We start from the raw sequence: 24,774 nt of genomic DNA on the forward strand, positions 1-24,774 counted from the left end.
GGGCCAGCCTGCAAAATGACTGCATAGTCCCCGGGACCCAGGAGGGTAGCGCCATACCCACACCTGCCAGGACCAGAGGCAGGTGTCAGGGTCCCCAAGCTGCTGACACACCACAGTGTCGGCATCCCCTGGGTAATCGTCCAGTCTCATTCCACAGGGGGGCAGACCGAGGCCCAGGGCAGGTGACATGGCGGTGTGTTGCCTCCCGACACCACTGTCCCTTTGGGCTGCCCCTCCAAGCCTCTGTGTCCTTCCCAATATCTCTGGGTCCTCATTTTGCAGCTGGACACGTCAGGGGACAGCTGTTCTTGCTGGCATCCAGGGCCACATCTGGCAGGCATGGCAGTGGGATGCAGAAAGAATGCGTGTGGAGGCTTAATGACCATGTAGGGGGGCCATCCCAGACCAGGTCAGCTTGATTGACTGTGCCCGGGAGCTGGGCTGGTGTCAGGTCCCCCTCCTCCTGTTCCTCCTCCTCTCCCTCTCCTCCTCTTCCTCCTGTTCTGTCTCCTCTTTCCTATCTCTCCCCCATACACCTCCAAATGCCTCAGCTTAGTCCTTCCCTTGGTAACGACCACAGTAAACATTTACGGAGCACTTACAGTATGACAAGCCTGCACCAAACGTTTTACATGCACCGTCATCTTTAATCTTCACAACAACCCTCGGAGAATAATCATCTCTCTTTTACACACAGGGAACATATGACTCAGGGAAGGCAGGGATGTAAGAACCAGCTGCCTTCGAGCCCGTGCTCCCTGTCACCTTGCTCCCCTGGGGACAGTGCTGCCTCATCACCGGGGGCAGAAAGGCCAGCAGTGGTGCCATCTGTTCTCTTTGACCAGAGGCCTGTTTTCCCCTTTTAAAACTCTCAGCTGATTTTCTCTTTCCGCTCAGATTACTGCATTCGCTGTACCCCCAGCCCCACCCTTCCCAATGCTTGTCAGTTTGCTAAGTCAGGAAAATGGAACCGCACCATTCATTACACACAGGACCCAAACACAAAAGACTTCTGCTGACCCCTGGAGATTTTGCTCATTTTCGATCCATGAATAACTTAGGATCATACAGAGCAGGTGGTTAGAGCACGGAGTTTGGAGTCAGCCAGACTCCAACTGATGGATAAACAGGTCACTTCCTGGGGGAATGGCAGGGGGCAAGTTGCCTTGATGGTCTCAGTCTCCGTCTTCTCACCTGTGAACCAGAGATGACACCTGCCTACAGGAGTCATTGTGAGGATCAGACGAGGTGGCGCCTGGCTAGCCACAGTCCCCGGGGAACGCTGCGGCCATGCCCCACTGCACTTGAGCCCAGAGAATTCAGGGAAGCACACGCTCTCCAGCCCACAGACGTCTCCCTGGGACTCATTTCCCAGCTGTTGTTCTCCCGATTATTTCTTGAAAGGATGTAAACAGCAGGTAGCAGCTGACTTTTTTTTTAAAGATTCATTTATTTTTGCTTGAAAGTCAGAGTTACAAAGAGGCAGAGGCAGAGTGAGAGATCTTCCATCCGCTGGTTCACTCCTCAATTCATTGCAACAGCTGGGAGCTGGGCCAATTTGAAGCCAGGAGCCAGGAGCTTCTTCTGGGTCTCCCACGTGGGTGCAGGGGCCCAAGGACTTGGGCCATCTTCCACTGCTTTCCCAGGCCATAACAGGGAGCTGGATCAGAAGAGAAGCAGCAGGGACTCGAACAGGTACCCATATGGGATGCTGGTACTGCAGACGGCAGCTTCAGCTGCTATGCCACAGTGCTGGCCCCAACAGCCAACATTTCTGTGTGCTGTGGTGTGCATGTTACTCACAGCATCTTTGTAGTGCACAAGCCCTGGAACCAGACGACCTGGGTTCAAATCCCAGCATCGTCATGCACTGCTGTGACCTTGGGCAACCCACCTGTCCTTTCTTCATCTGCAAAGGGGGCACCTGGTATTGCTGCCCCTGGGGCGGAGGCCAGGCGGCAGGAGAGTGGCAAGATCCCTGCTCAGGAAGGATCCGCGGCTGTTATTTAATCTCCACCGCAGGCAGTCTCATGAAGTGGACAGTGTGCTTCCTGCTTTACCACAGAGGCCACGGGCAGAGGTTAAGTCATTAGTCCAAGGTCACACAGCGAGTCAGTGGCAGACAACTGAACCCAGAGCTGACTGATCCCTGGAATAAGGGTTTCCCACTGCAGTCTACAAAGCGAGAGGAGGATGGGCGAGATCCGTGGGCCCCTTTGTGGCTCAGCCCACTCCCTCTGACGCTGTGACCCAGACGAGCTCACAACTGCCCCCCCCCACCCAACACCTGCCTTAGCCAGAAGTTCGCCCTTTCCCACTGAATCTTCGATTCAGACACGCTCCTGCCTAACTCCGGCAGGGTCCTGGGGTCCTCTCACCTGCTCACTCTGCAAGGCTCGCGGGGCGAGGCCGCTAACAGAGGCCCTGAGCCCAGGCCTTGCCCTCCCCCACATCTGCAGGTAGGGGCTGGGGGAAGCCAGGAGAGCTTCTGGGGTGCCCAGGAGGCCCCGGGGGAGACTGCTGTGCCGAGCACCCCAGGACGCCTCCCCATGGCCCACAGGACACAGAAGTGGCCCCAAAGGCCTTTTCCTCCTCCATGACCCTTATGTGACCCCATCACCCTACAGCCCACTCCCCACAGTTCCTGCAGGGCTCCTGGCAAAGGAGTGGGGTCTGCATCGCCCAAACCCACAGCCCTGCCTTTACCCATGTCACTCCCTCGGCCCCCGGCCTCTTCTTCCTCTTCTCTGTCTTCCTCCCTTGGGCCAGCTCATCCCCTCCCTGAAGAAGCCACCCCACACCCACCCCCACTCTGTCCCCACCAGAGCCTTCCACGCTCTCTCCTGCTTGCTCCTGAGACAACTTCACACCTCTATTTCTGCAACTCTCCCAGCCTCACTTGCGTTCTATATAAAGTCCATTGCCTAAGTGTGAGGGTGCACGAAGACTCCGGGGAGGCGGGGCTGCGGGGAGGGAGCAGAAGCGGTGGAGCCCGCGGTCTCCGCATCACCTGCTCACAGCCCTGGCAACCGGGTCAGCCTGAGTGTTCTCATTGTCCAGACCTGGCGCGCGAAGCTGCCTGAAGGAACAGCTTCCCCGCCATCACATGGCCCTCCGCGGGGGCCGGCAGAACCTGGGCTCGCCAAAGCCCAGCTATAGGGCTGCGCTAATGCCCACCACAGACTCCCATCCTTAGCAGACGGCCGTGGCCCCATACGCATGCGCGGAACCGCTGCAAGGCCTCGCTGCCCTGCACTCACAGCGACTCTGCTTCAGGCTGTGGGTCGGCTCCTGGCTGCTCCATGTGTCACGTCAAGGGCCAAGGCCGCCCTAGTTATTAACTTCCTTTTCTGATTGTGGCAAGAAAGCCAGAGGGCAAGCATGACCAGGCAGACCCACCGGGCACCTCTCCCACCTCCTGGGCCAAAGCAGGTGGCCTGGCCAAGCTAAATGGGAGCAGACTCTGCCCACCGAGTGGCCTTGGCAAGGGGGTGTGCCCAGGAGAGTGAAGACTTTTTTAAACATTTATTTTTTATTTATTTGAAAGGCAGAGTAGCAGAAAGAAGAGGAGGAAAACACACACACACACACACACACACACACAGATTTTCCATGCACTGGTTCACTCTCTGGGTGGCTGCAACAGCTGGGACTGGGCAGGCCAAAACCAGGAGCCAGAAACTCCATCCAGGTGTCCCACATGGGTGCAGGGGCCCAGGCGCCTAAGCCCTCCTCCACTGCTTCTCCAGGCACATCAACAGGGAGCTGGATTGGAAGTAGAGCAGCTGGGTCTCGAACTGGTGCCCACATCGGATGCCGATGTTGCAGGCAGAGGCTTAACCTGCCACAACACTGGCTCTGAGGGTGAAGAACTGAGTGAGAGCGATCATTTGAACGTTGCTGCATAAGGCCTCCACCTTCGCACGTGCAAGTGCAGACCGAGAGCTGCTGGACACGGCCTCCCTTGTTCCCCGGAGCTGCGACTTGCACAGCTTTGACCTGTGCTCTGCCTTGCCCGTCTGAAACTTAGCCTTGCTGATGGCACAACAGAGAAAGGGCAAAGAGAGCACTCGGGCTCCAAGCCTTGGGTGAAGGAAGAGCCGGGGCATCTGGTTCGTTTAGAGCGGGGGAGCTTCCCTTCACCCCCACCTCTGGCACCACCCATCTCCCCCGCCCCGGCTTGGAGAGGTGAGCCCCAGGGATCCCTCAAGGCCATGAGTCGCGTTCTCAGGCCAGGAGCAGGGAGCTGGATCAGAAGTAGAGCAGCTGGCACCGGAACAGAGTCCCCTCCCACTCCCCCAGCCACAGTGACTGGTTCACTGTACTCACAGCAAATCGGGGTCAATGTGAATTCAGCGCTGAACTTTCTGTCCAGCTGCTGGGGAAGGGACGACTTCCCCTGCAGGGCTCGAGCCTGAGAAGATGTGGGCTTTGTGTTATAGGTTGCCATCGTGCCGTAACATCAACTCCGAGAATAAAGGCACCAGGACCTGAGAGACTGCAGAGAGAGAGAGGGAGAGAGGGAGAGATGGAGAGAGAGAGAGAGGGAGAGATGACCTGAGCTCCCGGATCAAGCCATGCCAGATGTCTTTGTTCTGCTTTTAAACTTTTCTACGACTGTGAAGCCAGGTAGACCAGGTGTTCTGTTGCTTGCAACAGAAAGAATCCTGATTAAATAAGCTCAGAATCCAATAATCAGAGAATTTTGAACAGCTACAGCCAAGGGTTGTATCATAAATTTTGTCGATTCGCAGAGAGTTGCAGTCCTTGGAGAGTAAGCCTAACTTCGGAACAAGGAGAGAGGCCAGAAGCTGTTAGTGAGGAGAGGCAACAGACCCACCATGCCTCCACGTGCACCTGTGGGTGCTGGCACATTTGTCCTGCAGCAGGAGCTCCCGTGGGGCCAGGCCCTGGGGAGTGAGCAGGCGCAAAGAGCCTTCTAATCAGCTCCTTGGGCTCAGCCCTGGCACCTCCTTGGCCTGCTTCCCGCTTGTGTTTCTTGAGGTGCCTCTCACAGGGGACGCTGCAGGTGGGACAGGGCGGCCAGGAGGGACTGCTGCAAATGAGGGGCAGGGAAGGGCGAAGCGCGGGTGCTCAGAGGAGAGGGAGACACTGAGGACACCCCTCCAAAGGGCTGCCCGGGGCCGGCCTCGCTGAACCCAGTGCCTGGCACCGGCGTGGCACTGCCGCCTGCTCCTCCTGGCTGACCTTTGCGAGCAGATATTTTAGGCTGGGGAATGCAGACGCACGCCTCCCCCGGCTCCCCACCTGTGCAGATGATCGACAGTCATGCCAGCCACTGGCCTGGCTCCCTGGCTCCTTCTCTGCGCCAGGGCTGGGGTCGCAGCTGCCCCATTCCCTGCAGCACGCGGGGATCCCGCGTAGCTTCCGCCTTTGCCGCTCACTTCCTCGGAAGGCGCGAGAACGCTCCTGGGTGCCATAGACGAGGCGTTTAGGTCCACTTTCCTGGTGGTTTCCTAGTTGTATATTTTGGCCTCAGTTTATGGACTGTAAACTGGAGGCATCCCCATTAATAATCAACCTCACCCCACTCTTGTGAAATAGGCCTATGAGGTACATTCTACAGGCAGAGAAATCCAGGCTTGGAGAGGTCATGACTCCATGCACTCAGCAGTATTCATTCAACAAACACTGGCTGAGCACTCAGGACATCCCGGCATTGTGCTGGGCTCTGAGAACACCAAAGCAAATAAAATAGGTCCCCAAAACACCACCGCTCAGTGGAGCTGAGTAGCAGGCTTGCTGAGGGTTGGGGAGCAAAGTGTCCTCTCCCTGGCATACAGTAGGTGCTCAATCGATGCATGAATTGGCTGACATACCCTGTGGGCAACTGACAAGGAGGAAGCCTGGGCACAATGGCAGTGGAAAGCAGAGGACGCAGGGGAGAAAGGGAGATGTCCATATCCAGCCCTGAGGTTGGGTTTGGCAACATAAAAGTTCTATCACATCCGGGGCTTCGCGGTGAAGATCGGAATGGAGACAGGGAACGAGCAGGGGTGGCTGGCGGGCGTGGCTGCTCGGGGCCTGCAGGGGCTGAGCTCGGGGGATGAGCTCTGGAGTGGGCCCCACGTCCTCCAGTGACGGCTCCGAGAGTGGGGAAGCCCTGTGGACAGGCTAGCACGTGAGTGACGCTGGGAACGGGCAGGTGGGACTTGCACATACCAGGACGAACCCTTAGCTGCCTACTTAAGGCATCTTAAAATGTGCATGGCCCCAGAGATGATACCAGCAACTGTTTTCCTGCTTCCGGTCCATGGTCCAGCAGGTGGGCAACACCTGAGCAGTCATTGAAAATGCAGACTCCCGGGTCGGCACTGTGGCACAGCGGGTTAACACCTTGGCTTGAAGCGCCAGCATCCCATATGGGCACCGGTTCGAGTCCCAGCAGCTCCACTTCCTATCCAGCTCTCTGCTATGGCCTGGGATAGCAGTAGAGGATGGCCCAGGTCCCTGGGCCCTTGCACCCATGTGGGAGACCTGGAAGAAGCTCCTGGTTCTTGGCTCAATTCCGGCTGTTGCGGCCAATTGGGGAGTGAACCAGCGGATGGAAGACCTCTCTCTCTCTCTCTCTCTCTCTCTCTCTCTGCCTCTCCTCTCTATGTGTAACTCTGACTCTCAAGTAAAAAATAAAGAAATCTTTAAAAAAAATAGAAAGAAAGAAGAAAATGCAGACTCCTGACCCCAACCCAGACCTGCTGATTGGAAATCCACATTAAAAAAAAAAAAAAAAGGTTGGTTTTCAAGGTGGACAGAATGCCCATCAAGAGTTGGAACAGAGAACTGAACCAGGCACTCTGATGACGCACAGGCGTCTTAACTGCTACGTCCAATGCCCACCCGTGAACCCGCATTTTAAATGAGATCTGCTGCGGTGTTTAAGCCTGGCTGCACCCTAGAATCAGCCGGGGAGGCACAGGAAACACTAACGGCTGGGCACCCGCAGAGCTTCCGGTTTAGCTGGCCCGCACCATCGCCTGGACGTCACACAGGTGATGTTCATGGGCAGTGAGGTTGAAGCCAGGGTTAAAGACCTCTGCTTTTAACACTGCACGCCACGTCCCCCATCCGCGTTGCCGGCCCTTACTGCCCAGCGGTGGCTCGACAGCCTATCGCTACCCCCACCCTTTAGAGAAGGAAATCGAGGTGCTGCCCCACTGGCAGGTTGGTGTGAAGTAGGAGATGTCCCAGGCCCAGCAGCAGTGTTAGAAATGCACTTCCTTGGGGCTGGCGCTGTGGCGTGGGGGGTTAAAACCCCGGTCTGCAGTCCCGGCTGCTTCACTTCCGATCCAGCTCTCTGCTATGGCCTGGGAAAGCAATGGAGGATGGCCCCAGTCCTTGGGCCCCTGCACCCACGTGGGAGACCCGGAAGAAGTTCCTGGCTCCTGGCTTCAGATCAGCGCAGCTCCGGCCGTTGCGGCCATCTAGCGAGTGAACCCGAGGCTGGAAGACCTCTCTTTTTCTCTCTGCATCTCCTTCTCTCTGTGTGTAACTCTAGCTTTCTAATAAATAAATTAATCTTTAAGAGGGAGGGGGGCTTCCAGGATGCCTTGCGCAGCCTGTCCTGCCTGACTGTGTCCCATGAATGCAGGAGGGACAGGTGGGGGAGGGGAGGCAGTGGCACTCCCCGTCAGCAGCTGGAGCCAAGAGCAGGTTGGTGAGCTGGGAACTGCAGTCGGATGCTTGACCCCAGAGGGCAGGGCAAGTAGGTACCAGGCCTGTAATTGTGCCCACACTTCAGGGCTACTCCATGGACAGGGAGAGGCTGCCCTCTCTCTCTGATCCCCTGTACTCTGCCCAGCTGGGAGGGAGGGAGGCCGAGTGCATCCAGTCCACACTTCCTGAACACCTACTGTGCGTTCAGCATGAGAGTGACAACAGGGAATCAAGGAGAAGATGTGTGAAACTGGAGTGGACGTTCAGTCTAGCGGTTAAGACGCCCGTGTCCCGTATCAGAGGGCCCGGGTTCGATGCCCGGCTCCAGCTCCTGAGTCCAATAGGAATGGGAGTGGGAAGGCAGGGACGCTGGCATCTGTTGAGCACAGCTACGTATCCTGCCCTGTAAGAGGAATGTGTGTGAACACCTACTACGTGCAGAGTGCCGTGAAAGGGGGTACGTGTTGCACACCCACCAGGCACTGGCTGGGAGAGGGGAACTCCTCTGGGTTGAACTCCGATCGTGCACCAAGATTTCAACCTCAGAGCAGTCCTTCCAGGCGGCCTCAGGAAACACGGGGCTGCTTCTACAAGTTCAAGGAGAGGGGCGGGCGGCAGGCACAGCCATTAAGATCCCCATTAGGACTCCACGTCCCGCCTCAGAGCGCCTGGGCTCCGGTCTTGGCTTTGCCTCCAAATCTCAGCTTCCTGCCAACACACATCCCGGGAGGCAGTGGCGACGGCTCAAGTACTTGGGTGCCTGCCACCCACGTGGGAGACTCGAACTGAGAGTTCTCAGCTCTCAACTTTGGCCTGGCCCAGCCCCAGCCATGGCAGGCAGTCGGAGGGTGGACAAGCGTTGGGAGATCTGTCTGTCTGTCTCTCAAATAAAAACAATTTTGTTCAAGTCCAAGGGAAATTCGAATCAAGAGATAAGTTTGTTTTGGTGAGGAAAATGTTCAAATCCATGTACAATTTTCTTGTAACTTCATTTTCCGTGAACTTGTTGGAGGCCCCTTTGGGCTTCCCTGCCTTTGCCTCCCTCCCCAACAGGAAGCCAGTTCCCCCCCAGCCAACGCCCAGCTCTTCTGCCACCAGGAAGGCTGCCTCCACTGCTCCCTACTTCCTCTGTGGGGATCTGCGACACGCGGGCCCCTGTGTGTCCAGCCCTTCCTGCGGCCAAAACGGCTCTGAGCGCTGCTGTGCGTTCGCTCTGGGCTCCCCTCCAGCCACTGGCGCTCCTGGGAGCCGCTCACGTTGAGGCCGCTGAGCACCTGAGGCGCTGAGAACCAGCAGGTGACAGAACCTGAGCTTGGCCCGTGGCCTGGCTACTTTCCAGGCCATCGAGTGGACGACCCAGCGCCGTTCCAGGCCCCCCGGGTGTGGCCGTACCCAGGGGATGCCCCCTGCTGTTTTACTAACAGGAGCTGAAGCCTCGTCTCTGCCTTCAGCGTCCTCTCCCACTCCCCTCGGGGTGCAAGACCTCTTCCTGGGGCTCACCGGGGACGATCTGTCCCCGGACTGGGACCCACGCTGACCCCTGCGGGGAGCTGGGCTCTCACCTCCCCCCTCCCTGGAACTCGCGTGCCGCATTTTCCCACAATGCCCTCCCTCCCACTTCCCAGAATGATTGCTGAACAGATTGCATGGCAAGGAGAATTCCTGGATTATGGAGTCATGATTCCAAATGGCTGTTTATCTGAGTTTCCTTCATTTTGTTTAAAAAAAAAAAAAAAGTTCAGAGGTAAGTAAATGAGTCAGATGCAAAGGAGACGGAAGCTTCGTCCCTCGCCCCGTGGAGGAGGGCGTCCCGGGCAGCACCATTGGAGCCGGCGAGGGAGGCGCCTCGGCCACCGGCCACCGGCTGCCGGATTTGGGATCTGCTCCCAACTTGCCTGGCTCGGCTTTGCTCATTGTCTCCCCACTCAGCACGCGGGAAGAGGAAGGAGCCCCGAGGGCTGCAGTAACCGGGCCAAGGTCATACCGCTGACACGCGCCGTGGTGCTGGGATGGAAACGCCAGCGGGGCTGACCCGCGCCACCTCCTGCCTGTGACTGGTGCACTCTCCAGCTGCCTCCCAAATGCTGCTCCGAAGGGACAGAGAGGCGCAGACAGGAAGTGACCCTGTGAGATCATCCGGCTGCTAGGTGGCAGAACCTGTCGTAGGAGCCATGCTTGGAAAGACCAGGTGCTGGCCTCTGTGGGCAGGCAGGGCTCTGGCAGAACTGGGCGGGGACGGGGGGCAGGGGAACCTGCCCGCAAGAGGTGACAGCCCTGGGGATGAGCTGTGCAAACTACCGCGCCCTCAGTCTAGGGGCAGAGCTCAGGGCCCTGGCTTCCCCCAGCACCGACGCTCTGGGCCACTCCTTGTACATCGGAGCATGAACCGCCAGGCACTCACAAAGCTCTCTGCTGCCCTTTGAGGTGCCATTCACGCAGCCAGATCTCAGCCTCTACAGTTTATCACCCATCAGACCCTGGACAAGTAGCTTAGCTACACTGAACTCAGTTTGTTGAGCTGTAAAATGGGTTAACAATAGCGCCCACCTGGTAAGGCTGTTGTGGGAAGAAATAAGTTAATTGAAACAAAGGGCTTAGGGCAGTGCCTGGTGCAGTAAGTGCTCAGTAAATGCCGATTGTCGCTATTCTGCAACTACTGAGCACCTGTGTGCTGGGATGTAGAAGGGAGACCCGGGCCAGTGAGCCCAGGGCCAGGGGTTGGGTGAGCAGTGGTGAAGACCACGGTGCACGTGAGCAGGGACGTCAGGCCATGGGAGAGGGTCAGGCAGGCTCGGGGAGAGGATGTGGCTAAGCCGCCTCTTGTGGACAAGGCGTCATCCACCACCTGGACCATCATGGAGGGCAGGTGGACACGGGGACACGGGAGCAGAACACGGAGATCCAGAGGGGGAAGGCATTGGGTGCAGTGGTTAAGACTCTGCTTAGGACTCCCGCATCCCACGTCAGAGTGCCCGGGTTCGAGTCCTCCCTCTACTTCCGGTCCAGCTTCTTGCTAATGTGCGCCCTGGGAGGCAGCAGGTGATGGCTCAAGTGCTTTGGCCCCGGCCACAAATGTGGGAGACCAGGGTGGAGTTCTGGTCTCCGGGCCTCCACCTGGCCCGGCCCTGGCTGCGGAGTTGGGGAGTGAACAAACAGACGGAAGATCTCTCTCTGTCTCTCTGTCCCTCTGCCTTTCTTTTTTCTTTCTTTCTTTTTTTTTTACAGGCAGAGTGGACAGTGAGAGAGAGAGAGACAGAGAGAAAGGTCTTCCTTTTGCCGTTGGTTCACCCTCCAATGGCCGCCGTGGCAGGCGCGCTGCAGCCGGCGCACCACACTGATCCGATGGCAGGAGCCAGGTACTTATCCTGGTCTCCCATGGGGTGCAGGGCCCAAGCACTTGGGCCATCCTCCACTGCACTCCCTGGCCACAGCAGAGAGCTGGCCTGGAAGAGGGGCAACTGGGACAGAATCTGGCGCCCCGACCGGGACTAGAACCCGGTGTGCCGGCGCCGCAAGGGGGAGGATTAGCCTACTGAGCCGCGGCGCCGGCCCCTCTGCCTTTCAAATAAGTAAAAAGTTCTTAAAAGAGGCCCAAAGAGAAGGAGAATCCTGGCACATTTAGGAGTTGGACAGCAAGATGGCCAGGGTGTGACAGGCAGCCAGGAGGGTGCACAGCGCGAGGGAGGTAGGGGCCAGGCCATCCTGGGAGCTGTCGCGAGTTGAGTTGCCCCCCCGCCCTGCTCCGGAGAAAGTGATGTTGAAGCCCTAACAGCTACACTGCCCCACCCCCACCCCCAGCTCTCAGGGCCGGGTTAATCCATAGAGGTCTGGCCGTAGGCACCTCTGCTGAGTCCCCGCAGCTCTGGGAAGCACCCTCCCCCATCACCTCTGCCTTCTCCTGCTTCCTGTAGGACCCTGCTCGCGGGGCCCATGCGGGGCCAGCGCCCCAGCCCCTGCTCACTGATGAGATATACAGCTGGCCTTGGGCAGGTGACAGGGCCCAGCTGGACTGGCGTGAATCATGTTCAGCGCAAGCAGGAAACAGAGGGGAGGGGAGGACAAAGCCCAGGCAGGGGAGGGGCGGGGAGGGGCAGCGAGGCGCTGCCTGCGGAGAGACCCATTCATTTCCTGCCGCCTGCCGTGGGGCGGTTTATCTGCGCGCCTCAGCTGTGATGGGTGCTGTGTGCCAGCTTCTTGGGCGCCTCGGAGATTTGCCAGGCCCGGGAGGGGGCGGAGGCACCACGCGCGGCTTCCGGCCCATCCATTACGCTGTCCAGGCCTGTCTTTCAGCGCTGTCCAGGGGTGAAATTGCGTTACATTCTGCCTGGTAATGAGGTGGCGCCCGCTGCGGCCCGGGGCCAGGAGCTCGGCTGGCACAGGCACCCCCAGCCGAGACTCATCTGGCCCAAGAAGCCAGGGAGGAGGTGTTGGAGGGACGAAGAGACGTCAGAGGCAGTGGGCAGCACCTGAGTGACTCAGGGGCACTTTTTTTTTTTTTTTTTTTAAAGAAAATGTTCTTGGGCCGCTGTAGCCTAGCGGGTAAAACTGCCGCCTACAGTGCTGGCATCCCGTGGGGGCACCGGTTCAAATCCCAGCTGCTCCACTTCCCATCCAGCTCCCTGCTAATGGCCTGGGGGAGCAGTGGAGGATGGCCCAAGTGCTTGGGCCCCTGCACCCACGTGGGAGACCTGGAGGAAGCTCCTGGCTCCTGGCTTCAGCTTGGCCCAGCCCTGGCTGTTGCAGCCATCTAGGGAGTGAACCAGCAGATGGAAGACATTTCTCTCTCTCTACCTCTCTTTCTCTCTCTCTCACTTGCTCACTCGCTCTCTGGCTTTGACTTTAAAATAAATAAATAAATCTTTGAAAAAGAGAAAATGCTCTTGTTACTTAAATTTTTTTACATTTATTACTTTTTTATTTTCCCAGTAAAGTCTTTTTTTTTTTTTACTTTTATTTATTTAATAAGGCAAACAGACAGAGATAGTAAGAGCTCCCATCTGTGGTTCACTCCCTAAAAGTGCCCAGCAGCCAGGACTGGGAGCCTGGAACTCAACTGGGGTCTCCTTAGGGCACCAGGGACCCTAGGACTTGAGCCATTGCTTGGTGCGTTCCGGAGCGTGTTGGGAAGAACCTGGATTCAGCCAGGACTTGAATCTGGGCACCCCAAGATGGGAAGCAGGCATCCCAGGCTGTGTCTTCACTACAGTGCCAAATGTCTGCCCCACCCCTCTTATTAAAAAACAAATTTGAAGGCTGGCGCTGTGGCGTAGCAGGTTAAGCCACTGCCTGAGCCAGTAGCATCCCACAGGGGCGCTGGTTCATGTCCTGGCTGCTCTACTTTCAATCCAGCTCCCTTCTAATGCGCCTGGGAAAGCAGGGGAGGATGGCCCAAGTCTTTGGGCCCCTGCACCCACATGGGAGACCAGAAAGAGGCTCCTGGCTCCTGGCATCCTCTGGGCCCAGCTCCAGCTGTTGCAGCCATTTGGAGGTGCAGATAGGCTGTGCCGGGAGGAGGGGCATGGGACCACTGGCTCTCATGTGTTGTAGAAGAAGCAGTGATGTTTCCTGAGAGCCTTTTAGATCCCGAATCACCTTCTTCCCATGGTGGCAAGCAGCTCCAGGAAGAGAAGGTGTCCTGGGCTCTTGTCCTGTTTGCTGGCGTTCAGCTTTACCTTGCTGGGTGTGTGCTGGAGCAGCGACTTTGTCTGTCGGTAGATGGCCGTTGCTACGAAGCGTGGGTCCCCCATGGCCGGCTTCCCGCAGCTGCTGTGAGAGTCAGGGGGAGAAACCTCCATAAAACACTCTGCAGGGGCTGGCTCCACGCAGGCACTGGGGATGGTGCGGGTGGCTCCGTCTTCTCAACCAGGGAGCACAGGAGGGAGGGACAGCCCTGGGGCAGGGGCGCGGGGCTTGGGACCTGAGAAGGGGACCCAGAGTCCTTGCCTCCTAGGACACAGCCACTTGTCCTCCAGCCACAGGGTCGACTGCCCACTTCCTGCACACCCTAGACACATGGCCATCACCCGGGCAGCCTGTTTGCCTCCTCCTCGGGGACTCATCTTGGTCCGCCCTCTTTTATGGGGACAGTTCCTACCTTTCCCCTCCCCACAAGCCTGCTTTTCCTGGCCAACCTCGGGGACAAAAACTCCCACGAAGCAGCCCTGGACTCTCAGGCCCCGGACGGGACTGAAATCTCTCTGTGAGTCAATGAAGGCGGTAGATCAGTGAACGGGCATGTGGGAGAGCGAACCGACGACAGCGGACAGCCCAGCCCTCTCCTACACTGTGCTAACTGCTCTGCCCAGCACCGCCCACAGACAGGTCCTGCCCTGGTGCCAGCTCCGCTGAACACTGCGAGTCGCTGGGACCTGCCCTCTGCGATCTGCCCTTCTTCCAGCCTCGGCAGAGGGGAGAGCTGACCGTGGTCACTGGTGTGGGGGGTGGGGAACCTCGGCGGTCGTGGGGAAAGGTGGTCCCTCTAAGGAAGGGGTTGCTGTATCCTGCCCCCTCCCCACCGCAGAGCCCTGCGTCCTCACTCACTGGGCGGGCTCTCCGTCACTCGTCCCCTGATCTTTAAGGAAAGTAAAGTCAGGTCTTGCTGCTAAGTATTTGTCTAAGCTGAACAGAAACTGGCGCCGGGGCCGGCGCCGCGGCTCACTAGGCTAATCCTCCGCCTAGCGGCGCTGGCACACCGGGTTCTAGTCCCGGTCGGGGCACCGGATTCTGTCCCGGTGGCCCCTCTTCCAGGCCAGCTCTCTGCTGTGGTCAGGGAGTGCAGTGGAGGATGGCCCAAGTGCTTGGGCCCTGCACCCCATGGGAGACCAGGAGAAGCAGCTGGCTCCTGCCATCAGATCAGCGCGGTGCGCCGGCCGCAGCAGCCATTGGAGGGTGAACCAACGGCAAAGGAGGACCTTTCTCTCTGTCTCTCTCTGTCTCTGTCTTTGTCTCTGTCTCTCTCTCTCTCTCTCTGTCCACTCTGCCTGTAAAAAGAAAAGAAAAGAAAAGAAAAGAAAAGAAAAGAAAAGAAAAGAAAAGAAAAGAAAAGAAAAGAAAAGAAAAGAAAGAAAAGAAAAAAGAAACGGTGCCGGAGGAGGTCTTTGATTTGATGAGCAAATCCATTGACTGGGGGCGAGCGGGTCGGGGCTGGGGGGTGGGGTGGGCAGGACAGGTGCCCAGTTGCTGAGAGCAGAACGTGCCTCCCAGGGTCTGGTGGGGGTGCGGGGGGGGGCTGCTGGAGTGCCCCATGACAAAAGCACAGCACTGTCCCCTCTCCCAGAGGGTCAAGGAGAGGGTGGGTCTTCCGCAGGAACCTGTCCTCTAGCCTGGGTGCAGTCAGGAAGTGCAGACTGCACACTGGGGGTCCCTGGTGGGCTCCCAGGGGAGTTCTCTGGGCTCAGCTGGCCCTGTGTCTGGATGCCAGCTCCATCCCCACCCAGCTGTGAGGTTTTGTAATCTGGGCCTCCCTAAGGCTCAGTTTTCTGATCTGAGCAATGGGTCAGCTAGCACTGACTTCACGGGGTATTTGCAGGTGTGGTCACCTGCTCTGCACCACCCTGGGGCCATGCCCGTGGTCAGCAGAATAGTGGCCCCACAGTGTCCTTCAGAGCCTGTGGCTGTAGGACCTGACAGGGTAGGGGATGGGGTCAAGGTTGCACAGGGGTTACAGTTGCCTATCTGGGGAGATGGTGCGGAGCTGGGGCAGGAGGGCGGTGCCAAACGCATCCTTATCCCTGAAGCCAGGAGCTGAGAATTCCATCCAGGTCCTCTGTGACCGTTACCAGGAGGCTGCCATCAGGAGTGGACCCAGGACCAGAGCCAGCACTCTGATGTGGGATGCGCGTGTCCCCAGCAGTGTTTACCCTTGACCCTGGACACCTGCCCCGGGAGTGGTGACAGCCTTGGCTCTTATAGGCATTTGGGGAGTAACCCTGTGGATAGGAGCCTCTCTCTCTCTTTCTCTTTCTCTTTCTCCCTTTCAAATAAAAATTCAAAAGTAAAATCAAAATATGTGGATTGAGTGAACAGAAGGAACCCTGGCCCAAGTGTCAGACCCTTGGAGCCCATTCCGGCCCCGCCCCGGCTGCTGGGTCACCAAGGCGACTCCTCGCGCCCAGACGCAGTGTCTGTGCCTGCGAGCTGAGCAGTGCGCATTCCAAATCATTGCCCAGCCTCCAACTCTCAGTTCTAACTGTGCCCCGCAAGCTGTTAGTGCTCCCTCGCGCCACACCCCTCCTTCCCACCTGCACTCCACTGTCCGCTGCCTGCTCCGGGCCAGGGCCGGGGCCGGGGCTGGGACTGGTGGAGCCGGGGCCCCCTGCAACAGACGGTTAATAAAGGCGCGGGGCGGGGGACGGGGGTGGGGGGAGGAGGAGAACCGGTGTGTGCGGACTTCGCTATGACAGATTGGTGAGAGCGACAGATTTAATATCCTGCCGTTTGCCTTCCCCAGCCCGGGGGCCAGAATTGATTAAATAAATGTGAGTTCTGCAGCCTGGGCTGCTGCGGGTTAGGTTGTCGCTCCTACGGCTGTCACCGTCCTGCCCACTGCCCAGCTGGCCCCGGCCCGAGGCTCACGCCACCCCACCGGGCGTCCTGTGGAGCACACCTGGTCCCCTCCGTTCACACCACACAGCGAGGCAGACGGGCCCTGAGCCAGGTGAGAAAAGGGGCACAGGGCGGGGGGCTGGGGGTGGGGCAGTGGGAGGTGACGTGAGGAAAAGCAGGTTGGGACCCTCCCGAGCGCTCTGTCTGGGGATGTGTCCAGGTTAGAGGGGGCAGGGGCCCAGGACGGCGGAGAGGGGGAGGGGCTTGCCCAGGAGACTGGCGCTGAGCCCTGCACCTGCCTCCCCGCACACAAGTGCAGCCCACCACCCTGCTTCTACTCCAGTTCCTCGCAAACCAGCTCAGGAAAGGCAACTAGGGGGTGATGGGGTTGTGCAGCCCGGGGTTCAGCCTGAGCACCTGGCTCTCTGGGGACAGCCCGTGTCGCTGTTCCCTCCCCGGGTGCAGAGCTGAGATGGGGGCCGCTCCCCTCCCATTACCCCCAACCTCGCCGCTGGCTCTAGTGGCCCTTTGCGGTCACCGGGGTATCCCCGCTCGCTCTCTCTCCATAGCGCTCAGCTTTCGTCCTCCCCAGTGAGACGTGGGCAGATTCCCCGCTTCACGGATGAGGAAGCAGGTGGGGAAAGGCCCGATCTCCCAGCATCGTGGCTGTACAGCTGGCCACCTGGACAGACGGCTTCTCTCCCAAGGACCCCACCTGCGGGAAGGAGGGAGCGCAGACCCCTGCCCCAGGCTCTGCTTTACCCGAAGGCGCCCCTCATGCCAGCCGTGGCCTTGACCAGCCCCATGGAGCCGCCTGGAGGCCAAAAATGAAGATTGCCACTTCGTGAAACAGAAGAAGGCATTTCCAGCCCACCCGCTGCTGCTGTAGGGGGCAGCAGACAGCTGGGCGCGGCAGGAGCTGGAGGGTCTGGGGGAGGGGTCAGGTCAGTGGCTGCGGCAGAGGGCCACTGCCACCCTGCCTCGTCGCCTGAGATGCAGGGGCAGTCGCCCAGCCATGCTGCCCACACTTGCTCAGCCGAGCCCTGGGGGCTGGCGAGGGTGGGACTGACATAGCCTGTTCTTTGCGTCGAGGGTCACTGAAGTGCTGGGAGGGAGGACCAGAGACTCCCTGGACTCCCCCCAGCTCACACAGCAAACACCAGGAGAGCTGGGAACATCAGCTATGTGGCAAAGGCATCCCTTGGGGCCGGCGCCGTGGCTCACTAGACTAATCCTCTGCCTGTGGCGCCGGTACCCTGGGTTCTAGTCTCGGTCAGGGCGCCGGATTCTGTCCCGGTTGCTCCTCTTCCAGTCCAGCTCTCTGCTGTGGCCCAGGAAGGCAGTGGAGGATGGCCCAGGTTCTTGGGCCCTGCACCTGTATGGGAGACCAGGAGGAAGCACCTGGCTCCTGGCTTCGGATCGGCACAGTGCGCTGGTCGTAGCGGCCATTTGGGGGGTGAACCAACGGAAGGAAGACCTTTCTCTCTCTCTCTCTCTCTCTCACTGTCTAACTCTGCCTGTCAAAAAAAAAAAAAAAAAAAGGCATCCCTTGAACACTGGCCCATCGGCACCTCCCACACCCCAGCCCTGTGAGGAACACACAGGGTGAGGCCAACAGGGGCACAGGAGAGGTGTCTAGGGTGTGACCTTGGACTTGTTTTATGCTATGTGAGGAGCCCCTCCCCCACCCTGCCCTTGCCTCCCCTCCTCCTTCCTTGCTTCCTCCTCTTCCTCTTCCTCTTCCTCTCAGGGGAAAAGACACAGAACAAAATTTGCCATTTTAACAATTTTTAAAGATTTATGTATTTATAAGGAAGGCAGAGTGACAGAGAGAAAGAGAGAGACAGTCAGAAAGAGATCTTCCACCCCGTGGCTCACTCTCCAAATGGCCACACTGTCTAGGGCTGGGCCAGGAACTCTATCCTGGTCTCCACGTGGGTGCAGGGGCCCAGGCACTTGGGTCATCCTCTGCTGCCTTCCCAGGCGCGTTAGCAGGGAGCTGGACATAGAGGCTGGGCCTGGAACCAGTGCTCCAATATAAGATGCCAACATTGCAGGTGGCAGCTTAACCCGCTGCGTCACAACACCAGCCCCTACTGTCACCATCCTGTGTCCAGCTCAGTGGCGCTCACGCTGGGTGCAGCCATGACCACATCCACCTGCAGAACTTCTCATTTTCTCCGCTGAAACTGGGTCCCCATTAAACACCAACCCCCATTCCTCCCTCCAGCCCCTGGCCTCTGATGTCCCGCCTTCTGTCTCTGAATGACTGCCCTGGGCCCCTCCCATGAGCAAGATCAGACAGCATCTGTCTTCCTGGGCCTCGGCCTCTCTCCCCACCGCCCCCGCCCTTCCCTAGTCCTCTGCAACCTTCCCTGGCGCTTACGCCCCGCCTGCGCGCTCACGGCGATCTCCCTCCTCCTCCATCCTCATTTTAATTCGGGGAGGCTGAGCCATCATTCATCCCCCAGCGCGGTTTACGACATCCGTGTCTTGTCCTTTGCTGCTGCGAGCAATGCTGCACTTCGGGCACACAACTCAGCGCACCCGGTGACTCTCGTGGGTGGATTTCTTTGAGTGGACTTGCTGGGTCAAAGGGGTCAAAGGATTTCCTGCATTTTTTTTTCCTTAGTACAGTTTTATTTGAGAGGCAGAGGGAGAGAGACAGGTAAAGAGTTTTCTGCTGTCTCACTCCTCAAGTGCCTGCAGTGGCCCCTGGCTGGGGCTAAAGCAGGGAGCCAGGAACTCAATCCAGGTCTCCCACGTAGGTGGCAGGACCCCAGTCACTTGGGCTGTCACCCATTGGCTCCCAGCGTCTGCACCTTCAGGAAGCTGGAGTCCCAGCTGGAGCCGGGGATCAAACACAGGCAGCCTCTGACGTAGGACGCAGGTGCCGTAAGCACCAGGTCAAACCAGCTGCCTGAGGGGTGTACATTTTTAATCCTGAAGTATACCTCTGGTCAAGCCTGCTCTCTGCCCACGACAGATGCTGCAGCGAGAGCCATGGAGGGACACCCAGAGCGGTGAGGGCAGGGGCTGCGGACCCCAGTCCGTCTCCGCTTCTCCCAGCTCTCTCCGCCTCCCCCCTCCACTTTGCTGGGAGCAGGCAGGGGGACGCCCCACTCCCACCCCAATCCATGGTCCTGGGTCCCCCTGGAAGCTGTGTCTTGTCCCCAAGCCTGAAGACCCAGCCAGGGAGAAGCTCAGTTGCCTTGCCAGCCAGCCCTCAGGGGTCGCTCAGCCCCCTCCCCCACCGCAGGCCTGGAGCACGGGACCGCTCGTCTGCATGGAGGCCCTGATTACATTGTGGCCCATTCCTGCCCCTAGCCAGTGACCCATCCAGGGGTGTTCATGCTGGGCCCTTCTTTTCTGAGAAAATTCACCACCCATGGTTGTGCAGAGCAAGCTGGGAGTCAGGGAGGCACTGCAGGCCTGGAGGAAAGGCCTAGGGAGGGGGCAGCGTGGGGGGAGGCAGCTGGGGACCGGGGACGGGGTGCTGTGTGCTGTACGGGGGCCCCCAGCCATTCCCAGCAGCGTGTGGGCCCTCGGGAGGAGCGGCCGGCAGTGAAGTGAGATCAGCAGCCCTTGCTCATCAAATCCCGTGGGTGCCAGCCTCAGTGTTTGTAGTTCCTCCCGCAGCCCAGACAGGACCCTGCTTTATGCAAGAGGAAACAGCGGAGCAAGTGGGACAGACTGGCTGAGACCGCGCACTCCAGGAGCTCGGAGCCGGGTCTGCCCCGCAGCTCCACCGCCAGGACAAGCAGGCCAGCTTTCGGGACAGAAGCTTGTCCTGCGTTCACGGGGTTACCTGGTCCCCCACTTCCCCACCTGACTCCGGGGGCAGACGGGGCTGGAAGTTCCCCACATGGCTCGTGCCCATATCTCCTTGCTCAATGCAGCCACGTGGCTGTCAGCTGCCAAGGTGGCACTGGCAGAAACGTCAGCCCAACGCCACCCGCCAATCCAGCAGAAGCTGGGAAGCATGGAAGCTTCTGGAATCCAGAGGCTTGGAAGTCAGCTTCAGCCTCCTCCGCACAGCCACACACCTGGCCTGCCTCGGGACACGCGCAGGAAGCACCAACGCCAGTCTCGCCCTTGAGGTCTGCCCCAGGTGGGCTGGGGGATAGGCGGTGGGGGGTGGTCTCCCAGCTGGAAGAAGGGTCCAAGACTGGAGACTGCTATGAACCTCGAGTGAGGCCCCGGTGCCCTAGTCCTCACGGGGGAAGTCCTGGGAGCAACAGCCCTGATTACAGGATGACTGGGGGACACAGTTGGGCCTTTCGCCCCTGGATGGCTCATGTGACCAGTGGGTGTCGACCGAGGCCCGAGGGCCACCCCACAGCTCAGCCCCAGGAGCCACCAGCCCCAGGGGCCTGCCCAGCTCCTCTCCTCTGGCCCTAATCCTGCAGTCTTACAGGATTCATTGCTGACAATAATTAGGTCTCACAAGAATAAAACTTAAATGAGTCCAGAGCCTTCGGGGGTGGCATTAGCGTGCTAACTCTGTTTGTGGTTTAAATATTAATGTCAGGGTGTAATTACCGCTCACTGGCAGAGCAGTGGCTTCGAAAGTTTCAGCCTCACAAACGGGCCCATCCATCCTGGATGGCAGGGTGCGAGGGGAGAATTTGGTGTTCTGGAATGTTCCGGAGCACTTAGACCTCGGGGCCTCTACTGACAGCCGGGGCCCAGTCTGGCCTGCAGAGCTGTTTTAAAGTGTTAGCCTGCAGCGTGTTCAAACACAAAGAATAAAGCTGCAGGAAAACCCGGATTGATCGGAGCGCCTAAGCCTGGGGAGGCGGGGGCTGGCTCGCTGCCCTGAGTGGTGGCTGTCCCCTGGAGACGGGAACTCTCCAGCTTGCCACAATCTTTACCCCTCCCTGCTGACCCTCCCAGCCCATTCCTCGCATTTGCTTGTTTGTCTGAGCCCTGCCGACATTTGCTCTTACAGCTCCTGGCTTGGAATTTTGAAAGTCGGGAGTGAAGGAGGTTGGAACCCAGGAGTCCCGGAAGGGACCCGGCTGCTGATCTGGGAGAAGGGGTGGGCCTGGGCAAGGGCCAGGCCTTGCCCACCTCCATCCTGCCCACACCCTGGCCTCCCGGGCAGGGACCGTGGCTGACACTAGAAGCACACCTGTCCCCAGGAGCATGCCACCAGGAGCGAGGGGGTGACATCGGGGGTCTTGGGTCTTACCGCGTATTTCCGTGGGGTATTCTGTTCCTGACTTCACTGCCAGCATCCCCCCAAGGCCTCCCCATTTCCAGCCCAGAATGAGAGCCGGGAGTGGGGGCAGTTGCTAGTGACCCTGGACAGAGCCATGACCTCCCAGACTTGCACCCCTGCACAAGCACGTCCACTTCACTGTCTCCCCACTTTGCTCCGGGCCTCCCTGGGGATCCAGCATGGCGCACCATCTACAGAGGGGTCCGAGTTAGTTCCCCGCTGGGGGTTAGCACTGAGAGGACAGGTTTTGGCTGGCAGTGACCTTGACATTCTGTGGGGGCCCTAGGGCCAGCATCCAGCCAGAGCTACCTGAGCAGAGATGGGGCTGGGGCTGTGATAGCTCGAGAGAGCACAGCCCCCATCCCGGGGAGCAAGCAGGGCTCCTGGGGACATCAGCACCCTCGCTGGCTGACAGCAGCCCGGGCCACTGCTTGCCCAGACCGGATGGGAGAGAGGAGAGCCGGGGGGAGGCCAGGCAAATGGCACAGGCACATTCCCCATCACATGGCTCGGTGAACGTTTGCTGAGTGGCGGTTGGACTGAGTGGGTAAGTGTGGGCTGGAGTTGGGCTTTTAGCAGATGGAGGAGAGAGGGTGCGGGCAGCACAGCCCCAGGGCAGAGGGGAGGGCAGGGAGGCCGAGGCTGGCCGAGGAGTGTCCGGGAGGCAGAGAGAGCCAAAGGGGGGAGGGAGCGAGAGTAATTCATTTCACTCCATCTCTGTTCATTTTGGACAAATAGAGCAGAAACTGCAGACCAAGGAAGGAGGAAACAGGGCATGAAATTGCACTGTGCCTTGTAATAGCTCCGCAGCCCGGCGGCCCGGGGCCAATAACCCACCACTCAGCGTGGCCCGCCCAGGCGGCGGGGCAGCCACGGCTGCGCTCCCCTGCCCCGGGAAACTCCTCTTCGCATCCATGCCCCCCTCCCACCCCGGAGCAGCCACAGGGCCGAGGACATGCCAAGAAGCTGGGGAGGGGACTTCCCTTAGACCCTGGGGAGAATCCCTGGGGACATAAGGGGTCTGGTGAATTAACATCACCTGCATCCTGATGAGCAAAGGCGCTTCCTGGGGCGGCTTCTGGCTGCACTTGGGCTGTGGACACCGTGCCTTGGGGAACAGGGTGGGAGAGTCCGGAGGGCAGAAGGCTCTCTGCACTGGGGCCGGCTTTCTGGGCGCCCCCGTCAGACATGGACGCAGACACGCTGAGAGAGGTGCCGAGGACAGAGTGAGTTCCTGGCCAACAAACTCTGGGGACCCAGCTGCAGGGTGGAGGGGCGGGGCAGTGGGTGGGCCCCACGTGCCTGACCTAGGGGCTCCCTGCTCTGGAGTCTGCCTCTGACCCCTCTCCTATCCCGCCACAGATGAACCTCCCTCCAGTTCAGCCCGGGCTCCCCTGGGCCCACCGGTCCTGAACTGGATCGTATCAGCCTAAGTGACAAGGCCACTGAGTATGGAGCGCTTGTCACATCACTCCTCACTACAACTCCCATGCAGTTGTCTCCCTCGTTTTCAAAGACCAGAAACTCCCTCATTTCAAAGCACAGAGATGTCGAGGAGGTTGCTCAAGGCCACACAGTTGACAACGACAGAACTGGGACTGGAACCCAGGCCACCAGTGCCCCAGCTGCTGCCTTCACCTGGGAAGTGGGTTGGGGGTTGGGGAGGAGTTGGTTTGTGTTAGCGGAGTGGACTGAGTGGTGGGTGGTGGGTGGGGTAAAGCATCGATTGATGGCTCGAGGCTGGGTCAGGCTGGGAGGAGGGCTGGAGGTGCATGGAGAGGTGGTGGGCGTGGGCGTGGGGCGTTCATTTGTGGAGTGCACAGGTGGCCCAGGGCTGGATGCCTGGACACACGCGGGGCTCACGGAGCCTGGGGTACAGTGTGCATTTTCGCTCCCCCAGCCTTGCCTTTGCCGCTCTTCCCAGTGAGAACTCCCTCCCTCACGTCTCCCCCACCCTTAGGCCTCCCTCAAGGCTCAGCCCAGCCCTGGGCCACCTTCTCCAGGCCGGCACAGCAGGAAGCAGCCCCAGCTGTTCCCAGCTCCCGCCCTCTTCATGCCTCCGCCACACCTGAGCCCCCAGCAGGGCAGGCCCCTCTTTCCGACCCCTCCTCCACAGCGCTCGCCACCGTGTGGCTCCCAGCTACAGAGAACTTGCTTCTGCCCAAGCCAAAGGTCATGCAGGTCAACACGGGGCAGGGGCAGAGCCTGGGCACCGGCCGGCAGCCCCAGAAGCCGGTCCCAGAAGACCAGCGGAGGAGACGCCGCGGCACGGGTGCCTCCAAAGGGCGGCAGCGCCCCCTCCCTGGCTGCGGAGCCCCTGGGTCCTGCTCTCCCCGCCGGCCACTTTCTTCCCAGTCGCCTCCTCCGTGGGAGGAACTGGGGGGCGCTGGAAGGGGGGCTTCGCTCCACCGAGGCAAACTCATTCCCTGCTGATCGGCCTTACTGACGGTGCACAGTCTTGCACGCGCCAGGGGTGGCGATATCTGATGCTGTCAACGTATTCCAACCCCAATCACCACGCAACCTCCTGCTTTCCAAGCTCCCAAACACACTGCCGCCCAAATAAGCCCGCTTTGAAGTTCTAGAACAGCCGCCCTGGGAGGGAGCCGGGGGATCCCCCAGCTGACGGGCTGCAGGACGCTGGACCTGCGGTGGGGCCGCCTCCTCCTCCCTCCTCCCCCTCCTCCTCCCTCGTGTTCCCTTTCCCTCCTCCTCCTCCTCCCTCTCCCTGCTGACTTCTTCCTCCCCTGTCTCCCATCTCCTGTCTTTGCTTCTTATCCTTTCCCTCTATCTCCTTCCCCCCCCCTCTGCCTCTTCCACCCCCTCGCTCACCTCCTCCCCTGCCCAGGGCCACTATGGGCAGGGAGCCCTCGCACCTCTGAACCACTGGTTCTCAGGGGGAGCGGGCAGGGAAGCCGCGGGCCAAGCCTCTCATTGGGCCGTTTGTTCCGGGAGCAAGAGGGAGCCTCTCTCCAAGGCAGCACAAGCAGCCCTTCTAAAGAACAGCGGACAAAACCTCCGTCTCTGCCCGGCACTGCCCTGAGCACGCCCCTGGGCTGGCCGTCTGCCCAGGATCCGCTCAGAGGAAGGCCAAGGTCCCAGGAAGGCCTGGAGGGTGCTGGGCTCCTGGGAGCATTTCCAAGACCCCTGAAGAATGCTGGCCGTGTTTCGGGTGTGGCAGGGCCATCCACCGGGCTGTCTGTCTGCCGGCGGAACCTGGAGGTCACTGAGCAGCTCTCATGGACTAACTGGGGAGCCCCTGGGGCCAGTCCAGCCCACTCAGTGGATCCAACCCCAGGGTTGAGGCCCCTGCTTCACCCTCCCTCGGCAGG

General features: G+C 59.5%; 1 long non-coding RNA gene across 6 annotated transcripts; it reads right to left on the reverse strand.

Moving 5' to 3' along the window:
• Nucleotides 1-1,319: 1,319 nt before the first annotated feature.
• Nucleotides 1,320-24,424, reverse strand: LOC138850440 (uncharacterized). 6 transcript variants are annotated; one of them, XR_016236777.1, is made up of 4 exons: nucleotides 24,275-24,424; nucleotides 22,482-22,645; nucleotides 13,347-13,437; nucleotides 1,320-1,660 (listed from the first exon to the last, which is right to left on the reverse strand). It is a non-coding gene; the product is annotated as an uncharacterized LOC138850440 (long non-coding RNA). The 6 variants fall into 6 exon arrangements; XR_016236778.1 differs by having other exon boundaries at nucleotides 13,347-13,440; XR_016236775.1 differs by lacking the exon at nucleotides 1,320-1,660 and adding an exon at nucleotides 3,555-4,498.
• Nucleotides 24,425-24,774: the final 350 nt, after the last annotated feature.

The sequence above is a fragment of the Oryctolagus cuniculus genome, chromosome 7 (genome assembly GCF_051225735.1).
Source record: "Oryctolagus cuniculus isolate XC-2025 breed Fujian yellow rabbit chromosome 7, ASM5122573v1, whole genome shotgun sequence".
In the NCBI taxonomy this organism is placed as follows: Eukaryota; Metazoa; Chordata; class Mammalia; order Lagomorpha; family Leporidae; genus Oryctolagus; species Oryctolagus cuniculus.